A 13650-nucleotide genomic window follows, 5' to 3' on the forward strand; every position below is an offset into this window, starting at 1 on the left:
ATGTTAGCAAAGACGCTACAGCTACCACCGTTGACCGTGTTGTTGAAGAGTTAAGTAGAAGAAATCTTTATTTAAACAATCGTCCTGAATCTTTAGAGTTAGAGGTTTGAACTAGTATCAGGCATAAACTTGCTCATTTTTTTTTCTTTGTCTACAAACATTAGTCAGTGTTCAGCTATGAGAGACACTGCCTATGGAAATCTTTGTAAGTTTTGGCAAGGCACTGAAACAGGTCAGGAGTTCTTGATGTGTCTGATAGCAATTTCAGCACCGGATCCTCTGCAAAAGTAAAAATAAAAAGATGCCCAGGGTTCTGCGGCCTGTCTGGGCAGTAGCCCTGCCTGTTTAGGAACTGGCCCCAGCATGATGATATCCCAGGCCTAGTGATGACCCAAAGGTGCTGTGACCCCGTGTTTACTTCCTTGTTGATTTCCCTTCCCTGGCTCCGAGCTCATTTTCCCATTGCCTGCAGGAAAACAACATCCAGGGGTGTGGTAGGACTGACTTGGCAGGCCTAAAGGTGAACAAAAGGATCCTGGCTTTAGCCAGAGCAGAAGGAAGTTCAAGGGGACCTGGGTTGCGTCCAGACCAGAACAGATTTGTCATTGATGCTAACGAGTGCTGCTCCGTGGGGCGCTGCTCTCCTTGGAAGCTCCTCAGAGACCCATCTCAGGTTTATGGATCAGCATGATGCAAAGCCTCGAAAAGGGGGCAGGAGGTGAGCTGATCAACTTCAAGGCTGAATGGTTTGCAGGCATGTCTAGAAGAGGAGACATGGGAAAGAGTGAGAGAATTTCCCTGGGCTACTACTGAGTCAGAAAAGCTCAGCTCTCAAACGGACTATTTCCTGAGGCCTCACACAACTGGGAACAGATTCACAATGCAGCGGAGGTAAGAGGCCTGGTTCTTCCCACCAGGTAGCATCTTGTACGATTTGAGAAACCTTGCTTCTGACTATCCCACCCCAGTCTCGCACCCCTAGCCCTACCCCACCCACCCACCCACCTACATACACAAGTACACACACACACACAGACACACACACACACACACCCCAAGTTGTTGAAGAGAGCCTAGAAGACAGAAATGCCTAATTTTGTCTTTTTCAAGACACCCCAGAAGGACCCTCAGGATATTTACACTTTTAATGTCTGATCTCTTTTTCTTTTTCTTTTCTTTCTTTTTTTTTTTCTGTACTAGTCTTCATGAGAAACTTCTTCCTTCACTTGCATAAATAATACTGTTTTTTTATTTTATTTTTTCCTGTCCAAACAGGACAGTAAAAACATAAACAGCCCCACTACTGGTGACTGGGTATATATAACATTATTCTTCATCAGTATTCAGAACACATTCACATATCTTGTTTCATTTCTGCAGTAGAAATAGGCATTGCCATTGCAATTGGACTCACGAAGAGACTTGGGTCCAGAGAGATTTGATTTGCCTGATAGCATGTGGGTAGGTAAGTAATAGAGAGAACATCTTATCTCTATTCCTGCCTCTTTAGAGTAAAATGGTGAATCTACCTTTTAAAAAAATTGATTGATTGATTGATTGATTTAGAGAGCATGAGCAGGGGGAAGAGAGAGAAGGAGGGAATCCTCCCTGCTGAGTGCAGAGCCAGACGCAGGGTTCAATCCCAGGACCCCGAGATCACAACCCGAGCTGGAATCAAGAGTTGGACGCCCAACTGACTGAGCCACCCAGGTGCCCCAGTGACTCTACTTTTTAAACCAAATACCAGACTGTATTCTCTACTACATATTCTGGCAAACGATCTGATGAAACGATAGGATTTTAGAAATCAGAACTCTCCAATAAAATCCAGGGATAGATAGCATATCCAGTATCATATGCCACCTTGTTATTTATCACTTTTTACATCCATTCCTGGGCAGTAAATCCAGTTAAGCAAATGTTGGCAAACTATATCCTTGCTGCCAGCTCTGGGTCACTGGGGAGGGCATGGTGAAAACTACGTGCCAAGGAAGGCTAAAGGAGTACGGTGTGGGGGCTGAGGGTGGAGGTTGTATGTGAGAAGACTCCACAGGACATGAGTTTCACCCTTGAACTTGGCATAAAGGCGGGGGCTTTGACTGAGGGAGAGCCTTTCAGATTGGTACAACTCCTCACAGTAGGAATTTGCTCAGGGAACATTTACAGCAAGATGGCAGCAACAGCGCTGGCGGTGAAGGGCACATTCTGGGAATTAGACTTGAATCCTGGTTTTGCTATCTACTCACTGGGCGCCCTGGGATAATTCAGTTGACCCATGTGACTTCAGTTTTGTGATATGTGAAATGGGAATAATTGTAATACCTAGTTCATGGAGTTGTCTTAAGGTTTAAATGAGATAATACATGTAAAGCCTTTGCTGGCACATAGTAAGGGCTCAATAAGTAATATTATAACTACCCTATGCCTGGTTCCATGGGAGATGCCAGGAATGTGGATAAGAGGAACTCTACTCTCAGTTTGATCAAATATTTTGAGTTAGTTGTGTGCAACCAACTATCTTCAGGCCAGTAAGTGCTCGGGGACTGTGGGTGGAAGGATCTGTGAGGTTTGGGTAGGTGTTCTGGGCAGCCTGTTGGGGGAGGCAGGAAGAGGCTTCACAGTAGAGGCCCTGTGCATACGGAGGTAGCCAAAGATAGTGAAAAGAGCTGCACGGATGTGATTTTGAATCCAGCTTCGTCTTTCAACTACATGCAGAGCGTTGTCTTCATGTGCTAGGGCTTCTGTAACAAAACACCACAGCCTAGGTCGCTCACACACAACAAATTTATTTCCTCACAGTTCAGGAGGCTGGGGGTCTGAGATCAAGGTGTTGATAGGCATGGTTCCTTTTAGACCACTCCCCTTGGCTTGCAGATGGCCATCTTCTTGCTGGGTCCTCATGTGGTCACCCTCTTGGTCTCTCCCTGTGTGTGTTCAAATTTCCTCTGCCTGTATGGACACCTATCAGACTGGATTAGGCCCCACCCTTACAGCCTTGTTTTAGCTTAAAAACGTCTAGAGGCTCTATCTGCAAATGCAGTCAGGGTCTGAGATGCTGGGGATTAGGATTTCAACATGTGAATTTGGGAGGACACAATTCAACCCATAGCAAGGGTCAAGTTACTAAACCTCTCTGATTCTGTCTTACCTCATCTATCAAATAGGGACAGTACTTATCAAGGAGAACCATTGTGAAGGTTATAAACAGGACACATAAAAGGATACACATCCCAGTCTCGGGCCCACAGGAAGTGCCTGAGAGGCCGTGGTTGTCATTATTAGCACTTTGTGCCAAACCTCAAATGACTGAGTCCCCTGCACAATCCAAATTCCAGATAAACACTGAAGAACTGACCTTTAGTTATCCCATGGACTCTCTAAGAGGACAAAGGAGCCCTCAGTGTTTCTACTTCTTGGTTCTGTCAGATGAGCCTATCATAAGATAAGTGGCTGGTGTGATCAGGTCTACAAATGTCTCTAGTTATTCAGGAATCTCTCCATTTTTCACTAAGTAAGCAGAATGAGAACACTTCTTTCTGCACTTCGCCAGAGAACCAACATGTCAGACAGACCCTCATCCTGCTTCTGGAGAAGCTACTCTAATCTCTGTCCATGCAAAGCAGCCTCTGGGTGCCCATGCTCTGGAAAGTCTGGAAAACATTGTAATTCCAACCTAACATGTTCATTATAGGTAGATATGGATACAGATACAGATGTCAAGTAGATGTATGCATGTATGTGTCTAGAAAAACCTCAGACTTCTAGAAAAGTCACAGATATGGTACAATATGAAGAATTTTGCTCTGTATTTTCCCTGAATCCTTTGCGAGTACGTTGCCAAAACAATGTCTTCTCTTCCTCATGTACTTTAGTGTGTGCTTTCTTTTCTTTTTTTTTAAAAGATTTTATTTATTTATTTGACAGAGATCACAAGTAGGCAGAGAGGCAGGCAGAGAGAGAGGGGGAAGCAGGCTCCCTGCTGAGCAGAGAGCCTGATGTGGGGCTCGATCCCTGGACCCCAAGATCATGACCTGAGCGGAAGACAGAGGCTTAACCCACTGAGGCACCCAGGCTCCCCTAGTGTGTGCTTTCTATACACAAGGACCTTCTCTCACATAACCACAAAGTCAGGAAATCAATGTTGATACATTCCTGTTATCTAATCCTCAGACCCAGGAAGTTTTCATCAGTTGCCGTTTTTGTTAATAATTTTTTGAAAATATTTATTTATTTGAGAGAGAGAGAGCATGCACACTAGCATGAGCAAGGGAAAGGGCAGAAGGAGAGGGAGAGAATTTCAAGCAGACTCCATGCTGAGCACAGAGCCCAGTGTAGGGCTCCATCCCATGACCCATGAGATCACAACCTGAGCTGAAACCAAGAGTTGGACACCCAACCGACTGAGCCACCCAGGTGCTCCTGTCAGTTGTCACTTAATCCTTAGACCAACTATTTTCAGAATCAAGCATCGTATTTAGCCATCACTGTCTTCTTTGCTATTAGAGCAAGCCTTTTTCAAGATTTCCTTCACTTTCATGACCTTGACACTTTTTAAAAAGGCAGGCCAGTTATTCTGCAGAATGTTCCTCAATCTGGGTTTGTCAGAGTCTCCTTATGCTTTGATTCATTTTACAGTCTTGGCAAAGAACATCACAGAAATGATGCTGTGTTCCTCTCATCATGTCCTATCAGGTGGCAGGTGATTTTAAGCCTCACTGAGATTACTTTATGAGAGTTGGGTCTGTCGGGGCTCTCCACTGTAAGGTTACTCTTCTTTCCTCTTTAATTCGTAAGTGTTCTGCAGAGTGCTTAAAGTTGTGTCTGTGTCTCATTCTTAATCCAGCGTTCCCTGTGCCCTTCCGTCGTGTTCCCATCATTCTTTGAGCACTTCCTGTCTCCCTGGTACAATGAGATGTTCCAGCCTTAAAATCAACAATTGCTCCTAGGAGCTCTTGTTCCTTTTAGTAGAGATTTAGAATCCGAAGCCCGACTGCTAGATGTGTTTGTTGCGAATTAGAATATTACTGTTCTCAGACTATCTCAGTGGACAGAGCTAGGACCCATGTGTGTGTTTCTATATTGGTCTACATGTACCGAAATTTGTAAATTCATGTGGCGGCTTCCAATCCTAATCAGCACCACTGGGTTTATGCCTGTTTTCTCCCTTTCATGATGTGTAAGTCTCTTCTCTAACACTGGTCTGAGCTGGCTCCCATCACCCTTATACATCTGATCAGTCCGCTTGCTATCAGTCCAACTGCTGTCATGACCACTGCCCCTTTCCCCGTGCAGCTGCCCTCTTGCTTGGGTTCCAATGCTCTGTTCTAGGCTGGCCTCCGCAAGGATACTTCCTCTGCTCGCCCAGACTCTGGCACCTGTACTAGGTGGCCCTTCTAGGTGCTAACTCCTCACCCTGTTTAGGCTCTGACACCCTGTCTGGGCCACCATATCTCCCCATGCAGGGCCCCCCTGCATGAGTGACTACCTTACTTGGCCCCATAGCATAGCTTGAAAGACTTAATTATTTAGGAGCACAATGGAAGGGAAAGAGGACATTTATTCAACTTCGACATTTTTGAGAAACTCAGAAGTCACTCTGTGTCCCGTGACGTGCATTAGTGCACATATATTTGTTGTTCCTCTTTGATTTGTGGGGAGCAGAGCAGCCTCCTCCACGCAGATAGGGCCCATGTCTCCATTATCAGGCCCAAGAGACTAAGGTTCCCACCATTCATTCTATTCCATTTCTATTTGGGCAATCATGGCTCCTTTTCCTAGTGTGTATTGTAGTATTGTACTACTTACGACTACTTACTACTCTAAGCCCAGTCCAGGCTCTTTCTCATTTATTTCCTCCAAATCAAATTCCAGGGAATTTGATCAAATCTTTAAACACTTTCTAGGTACCAGGTATTTGGCTATGGAGCTTTGAACCTTGTGTCCACCTTCAAGAAACACTCAGTCCACCATGGGAAGAAGACAAGGGTCAGACAGTTACATTCCCACGTGACTAAGTGCAGTGTTAGCTGTCTCGACAGCCTGTCGGGGTAGGGCAACCAACAGGACAGAAGAAAGCAGATCCCGAGGGGAATCCTGATGGGCAGAGTCAGCAAGGTGAGGAGGGCTGGTGGGAGGCACAGGGAGCCCTGCATCAAGGGCCAGAGGCAAGGGCAGGGCTGGAAACGCAGGCGCAGGCCGGCGGAGGGAGCACCCTCAGCACGACCTGTATAGCTGGATTTTAGACTAGAGGACAGGAGGCTCTGGAGCCGGGTTTTCTGGGTTCACACCCTGGCTCTGCCACTTACTAGCTGTGTGATCTTAGGCAAGTTACTGCTTTAGTTGTCTTGACTGTAAAACTGGAGATTATAGTAGTACTTACCCCATGAGGCTGGGGTAATTGTTGAATTAGTTCTTTTATATAGTACATAGGAAAACGCACAGTGTATATAAAGCATCTAATAGATATTAGATGTTCTTTTTATTTCCCAATGGGTAGGTCAAAAGGAGGTTAAGGCACCAGCAAAGCAGAGGCACTAAAAAACATTGTTAATTGAAACAGATAAATTTAAAAGAATGGATTTGAGCATTTCAACAGAAACTCTGAAGTCCGGATAAAACCCCAAACTTTGGTGCACTTCTGTAAGCTTATTTAATGGTTTACTGTTGTTTTCTTCTGACATATTTTGAGGGATGGGAGTCCACTGGAATCTTTTCGTTGTTTTGGTCTCGGAAGTTCCCAGAGTGACAAAAGAGACACTCTGTGGAGACCTCTGTTCTATCTCTTTCCCAGTCACAGAGATCCATTAGGAATGGCCGTTATACATACTCATTGAGTCCCGGGACAATAGGATTGGTTGATTGTTCTGACACCAGCACCAACCAAGGCTCCCCCAAAGCTGAAGACAGATCACCTTAAAATTCAATTATTGCCAAAGCACTTCGGCACCCCGATTGCTCACAGTCTGAGAGTGGGGGCATTCTTGAAAACCACCCTAGAGTCTTCTTGAAATAGGAGTTGGCAGTCTTTCAGCAGTGGCCTTCTAGCCCCTGCCATTGGAGCTGTGGGGCAGGCCTCCTTTCCCATAGCCACGTGCCCTGGGAGGCAGGGGAACCAGAAACCGAAGCTCAAATGTGCACATGGTGCATCAAAATTAAAAACTTTGATGCACCAGACACAATCTAGTTGTAACCATGTATCGGATAAGGGACTTATATCCAAAGTATATGAAGAACTCCTACAACTCAACAATCAAAGACAAACAACCCAGTTTAAAAATGAGCAAAATAGACGTTTCTCCAAGGAAGATACACAAATGGCAAATAAGCGTGTGAAATAAGCTCAGTGTCACTAATCATCAGGGAAATGCAGATCAAAACCACAATGAAACACTACCTCATACCCATTACGGTGGCTGCTATCAAAAAAAAATATCAAAGAAAAAAGCCAAACCCACAAAATAACTTACCAAGGGTTGCTAAGAACCCTTGTGCACCATTGGCAGACATGTAGAATGGTGCAGCTGCTAGGGAAAACAGTATGGAAGTTCCTCAAAAAATTAAAAATAGAACTACCCTATGATCCAGCAATTCCACTTCTGGGTACTTACCCCAAAGAATTAAAAGCGGGGACTCAAATAGAAATACATCCATAGTCATAGCAGCTTTATTCACAACAGCAACGGGATGGAAGAAACTCAAAAGTGCATGAACAGATGAACATAGGGGAAGGGAAGGAAAGAGAAAATAAGATAAAAACAGAGAGGGAGACAAACCATAAGAGACTCTTAACTCTAGGAAACAAACTGAGCGTTGCTGGAGGAGAGGTGGGTGGGGGGATCAGGTAACTGGGTGACAGGCATTAAGGAGGACATGTGATGAAATGAGCACCGGGTGTTATATGCAACTGGTGAATCACTAAACTCTATTCCCAAAACTAACAATACATTAAAATAGTAAATTTTCTCTTGTGGGTACTGACCACAGTTAGAAATAGTAATAATAATTAAGCAATGCCAACCAGACTGGGCTTTTTTGCCTTAGCAAGGCGATTTTAGAAAAAAATGGTTAGGAGAACCATAGAAAGAAAATAATTCTATAATTTATAAAGAAATTTTCCAGGGTGCCTGGGTGGCTCAGTGGGTTAAGCCGCTGCCTTCGGCTCAGGTCATGATCTCAGGGTCCTGGGATCGAGTCCCGCATCGGGCTCTCTGCTCAGCAGGGAGCCTCCTTCCCTCTCTCTCTCTCTGCCTGCCTCTCTATTTACTTGTGATCTCTGTCTGTCAAATAAATAAATAAAATATTTAAAAAAAAAGAAATTTTCCACTCTTAGGGTTCCCTAAAAAATGTCAGAGACCTAAACTTCAATACTCAAATTTTATTTTAAAGGACTTCTCTAGGAAAAGAGGTAAGAAAATAAATCCTAGTCAGAACTTGGTTAAATTCAAAGACCTGGTGAGATGGTCTCTGCATTATCACAACCTACTGGTCTTCCTGTGACATAAGGAGATCACCTCCTAAATCAAATAAGATCAGCATCACTTTGAATCTACAGATATGAAACAGGCACGATTCAATATATTGACTGTTCGATCATGTGTGCGCGGCTTAAACATTTAAAGCTTGCAGTTCTCGGCTGGGGGCAGGTGAGCCACAGGTGCTACGTGAGAGGGTTTTGAAAGACATCCATCCTGATGTGTCTCGTGCTGGTTCCTTCTGGACTGAAAGGTGCAGAAACAGACCCAGCGTGAGGCCGAATCTGAATTTGAGGTCATAGCCTGTGTCAGGCGAAACATCTGCCTAACCTCTGGGTCTGGGTCACCAAGAAGAGAGGAAATAGAGCAAACGGGACATTTCCTCCCTCTTTCCTGAATACCTGACCAGGAGGCCAGCTCTGCCTCCCTGGGTCGTGCCTTTTATTGCTTCCTCCACTTCTAATCTTACAGGCTCACTTCCCCTCTGTGGGCCCTTAATTTCCTCACAGGTAAAATTGGAACAATAATGTGATACTAGCAGGCAACAGGGCTTTGTGAGCCATAAAAAGGATGTGCATTTTGTTTATTTGTATACTACTTCATCCTACAAAGAAACTATGGGGCCAATAAGCAGATAATCAGAAGTAGAACAGTATCCCATGTTAGCCTGTTTCTGGCCAGCATGGTGTTTTTAGTTTTTCACATTAGCCACCAGCATCAAAAAACCAGATGATTTCATACAAAAATCTAAATTTCAAATTCTGTTAAAATACAGGAACATCTGGCCACATGAGTCCCATGTTTATCTACTAATTCACTCACTTAGCCAATGCGGACAGACTGGGTGAGAATTCTGTGTCAGGCAATCTTCTGGGTGCTGGGACGTAGAGGTGAGGCAGGCTATAATTAAGTAAACAGATAAATAATTACAGAAAATGATAAATGCTACCAAAAAAGTAGGGTCAGAGGATAGAGATTGAGAGCAGGCTAAAGGAAACGTGCTATTTTAGTAGAGTGGCCAGAGAACTTTTCCAGTCTGCCGCAGTCCACACCATGCCCTATAGCCCTACTCACTTCAGTCACTTACTGCTGCCTGCTTCGCAGCTGGAGGCATCAGAGGTTGTGAGCTCTGCAGTAAAATGATAGAAAATATAATCAAGAATTTTAAATTAGGAACAGGGGAAATATAAATAAAACAAGAATGACAAGAGCAGAAGAAATAAGAACCAAGGACGGATGTCATGAGAGCTTACATGAGCGGTAGAGTTGAGCATCAGATTTAACTCTGGGCTTCCTGGGACTCAGATCCAAGGGAGATATGTCCAATGACAGCATTCTCAGTTTTGGAGAGACAGAAATAAAGCCATTCTTTTATGGTTACAGACCTTTCATCACCTGAACTTGGAGTAGAAATTGATCACATTAGACTTTCTAAAGGAACTCTAGGTGATAAAGTAATCAATGGTCTCACCAACAAAGTCACAGATGTATTTTCCACTATGTCAGTCTTTCATTCAAAAGACCATGACTGAGGGGCGCCTGGGTGACTCAGTAGGTTAAAAGCCTCTGCCTTCGGCTCAGGTCATGATCTCAGGGTCCTGGGATCGAGCCCCGCATTGGGCTCTCTGCTCAGCAGGGAGCCTGCTTCTTCCCTCTCTCTCTGTCTGCCTCTCTGCCTGCTTGTGATATCTCTCTCTATCAAATAAATAAAATATTTTTAAAAAAGACCATGACTGAGGCACCAACAGAAGTACTAGAGATGAAAAAGTCCTGCTGTTTTCTTTTCTTTTCCCCTAGTGTCCATAGATCATGGATGAGGACATAGTTCATCCAAACTAAACTCAGTGAAGGTCAAGATAATGCCACACAGACCCCTCGTTCCTGCTAATCTCAATGCACAGAGTAGTCAACAAAATAGAGAGAAGGCCTATCTCTCAAACTATCTTCCTTCCATAAATCCGTCTTCTCTCAGTTGGTTATTAAAACAGAGTAGGATTAACTGCTGTTTGTGACATTGCCCAGTGACAGCCATCCTTATTGCTAAAAGGCCATTTCTGTGGCATTGGACCTTTTGATGTAAATAGGTAAATCTCCTTCCCTTTTCTGCAATAGTCTGGTGGGGGAAATACAGATGGTTATACACACTGACCCCTTAATGAGGAGAACAGCCCACCTGAGGGGAGGAAATTCCTACATCCATTCACCCTTGGCACGAGAAGATTCTGCCACATTCCTGGGCTAGCAGGAGATCGGGCCTGTCTTCTAGAATTTTCCTAGGGAGCTTTTTCATGGCTCTAGTGTCCAGAGTGTCATAAGAGTTCCCTTGCCCAAGAAGCCCAAAGGCTTCTTAATTTGGGTTAGCTCCACCGTGAATTCCCAAGCACAGAGCATATCTAAACTTCTAACTGTGCCTCCTGCCCCACGAGGAAGCACATTGGCAAAAATGCAGCCGAGCCAAATTTTCTGTCATTTTTTGGCCGAGATGCTGCCCAGCTGAGTCCTTATCACCTGGATTCTCTCTTGGCTCACTGGTGATTTTGTGGGCTCACTCTCCTGCACTTGGCAAGAATAGAGGCATTATCTGAGGGCCAGAACCAAAACATTGCTTCTCCCTCACTCTTTTTGAAAACCGAGAAGAGCATTTTGACTGCCGGTGTAATCCTTACCCAGACTTTCTCCCCTCCGTTACCACACCTCTCTGTTACTCCGACTAAATATCCCCTTTGAGCCAATCTTACAGAACTGGTTCTCTGGGTTTGCAACAATGACCTTCCAGAAACACTCTGAGTCCAGTCTGGCACCAGCCTCACAGTCTCTGCTTGGCCATCTGGCAACGACACCCTTCTGGGGCTGAAGTAGCCGACGCTACCTGAGATGTTATCCAAGTCACTTGACATGGAGCCCTGCTCTGTCCTGGAATGGGACAGCCCTCGAGTTCCCCAGGACTTGCCACGAGAGTCCCAGCTAGTGCTGTGTTTTCCAACAAAGCACATCATGTATGTTTCTTTCCATGAGCTGTAAACAAATACGTTAGGTATATAACGACACACATTCACCAACACCTCCATATATAACACACTGTTTTAACGTAAATCCCTTTTTATTCATTTCTTTCATCACTAAACCGAAATACAAAACATAGTGAATTCAACATATCCATCAGGCTTTGTTTCTGAGGGGCAAGGGCTGCTGTTAAGGCTTTTCAAGTAAAGGTCTTTCCGTAGACTAACAAAACTTTGTCGCCAACTGGCACTGAGTAGCTAGGAAACACACCTGGCAAGGTGCTTTGTGTTCAGCAGGGGCTCAATTCGTGAAATAATAATAATCACAGCCACCCACTGGGGTCTTCTGTGCCAAACCCTATGTGGCTTGGCTTATTTTGTTTCATAATTCTAAAAAGTACTCTATGGTGACTAACATAACATAATAAAAAATAATAATAATTTTTAAAAATACAAAAAGCAAACAAAAATACTGAGATCATTCGGTTTTTCAGAGGCTTAGAGAGATTAAGTAACTTGCCCAGAGTCACCGAGCAGCAGGACTGGGTTGGAAAGCACGTCCGCGGTCCTCCAGAGCTCCTGGAGGGAGAAGGGATAGGGAGGAAGGCTGGGAGAGCAGGAGAGCCTTGGGCAGCCAGCTCTTCACATCCCCTAAAGCTTCTGGACTTTTCTACATCAGTACTGCCGTGCTCATCTGCTTAATGAACAAAGAACCTCTCTCCCAGAGCCTGCGACAATCTTATCCCCTGTCCGTTCTGGTCAACACCTGGTCAAATCATCAAGACCAGGTGTTCTCAGCCTCACCAACACTGGCATTTGGGGCTGGATAATTCTTGGTTGTGGGGAGCCGTCTTGTGCCTTGTCTTGTGAAGCATCCCTGCCTTCAACTCACCAGATGCCAGTTTTCATACTCAAAGTATCAAAGTTTTGATACTCAAAGATGTCTCTAGATGATGCTGGATGTCCACCAGAGGGCAAAACGGCCCCATATGGAGAGCCACTGCACTGGATACAACCAGAGGTGAAAGGAGACTGAGGTCACACAGAAGTGATGGTGAACAAGCCCAGGGGGTGAGAGCTTCTGTGTGCATGTCGGGGAGGACTCTGGGATCCTTCGAGTGAAACTAACCCTCTCATAGTTACAACACCAGTAGGACTCAAACAAAGTGGAGAAGGCCAAGGCTCTACCCACCCCAAAGGAAGCCTCAGGCCCGCAGGCTCTCAGGTGGGTGGAGCAAGGGGTCCCTCCAAAGGGCCCTAAAGGACCATGACCAGCCTTCCCCATGCCACCACTGTGGCAAAAAATTTGTGTATATCTGGGAGATGGTCCTTTTTTGTACAGTCATCTCTATAGCACACATTTGACCCCAAGCATAAATAGTTAGAGGAACCAGGCTACATGTGACTTCAAGGGTATACGGAATACGTCAGAAGTGCCCCAAGCTGGTGCGGGTCTCTTGTGGTCTATCACAAGATGGCCAGTGGCCAGGAGAACCCTTTGTCTCAGGCCCCATATTGGGCCTCAAATTAAAAATCTTGACATCATCTCCAATGTTATATACATGTTGAATTTTTTGCATTCGGTCAAAAGCCCCAATGTGTTCAACATATACATTTAAAATATATCATGTTTTTCATATGTCTCTTTCGAAATTTCTTTCATGTTTAACATCCCAAGAGCCTCCAAAAGTGGATGTGGTCTTGGCCTGTCTGGACTTCTGGCAAGGACTGCTTTCATCATCATAATGGCACATATGGACGGTTATCTCCAGGTGCTAGAAGGCTCTGGGTGCCCAAATCATTCCCCACATGCTCTGATTAGTGCTGAAAATCCTATTGAACTTTTCTTTGCAGTGTCTTATATTCCAGGATAATTCTTGAAATAAAAAATATCCCTGGGAGAAATAGTTCACTGATTTCCCCAAACTCAATCATGAGAAAATAGACGAGCCAATTTAAGAAAGGCTCAAAAGATTTGAACAGTCACTTTGCCAAAAGAAGACACACAGATAACAAGTAAACACATGGAAATGATGCTCAACCTCATTAGTCATTAGGAAAAAGCAAATTGAAGCCAGGATGAGATATCACATATCTATTAAAATGGCTAAACTGAAAAAGACTGACCGTACCAAATGTGGGTAAGGATATGGAGGAATTGGAACTGCTGGTGGCAA

At 44.6% G+C, this 13650-nt stretch overlaps 1 protein-coding gene across 3 annotated transcripts in view; it reads left to right on the plus strand.

Moving 5' to 3' along the window:
- The first annotated feature begins 644 nt into the window (after positions 1–644).
- The window catches only part of LNX1 (ligand of numb-protein X 1), a 176251-nt gene continuing 163245 nt past the window's right edge, over positions 645–13650 (plus strand). For all 3 annotated transcript variants that reach the window (XM_045998320.1, XM_045998321.1, XM_045998319.1), the window contains exon 1: positions 645–891. The gene's annotated coding sequence lies outside the window, so the exon portion shown is untranslated. The remainder of the gene's footprint in view (positions 892–13650) is intronic.

The sequence above is a fragment of the Meles meles genome, chromosome 2, assembly GCF_922984935.1.
Source record: "Meles meles chromosome 2, mMelMel3.1 paternal haplotype, whole genome shotgun sequence".
Classification (NCBI taxonomy): domain Eukaryota; kingdom Metazoa; phylum Chordata; class Mammalia; order Carnivora; family Mustelidae; genus Meles; species Meles meles.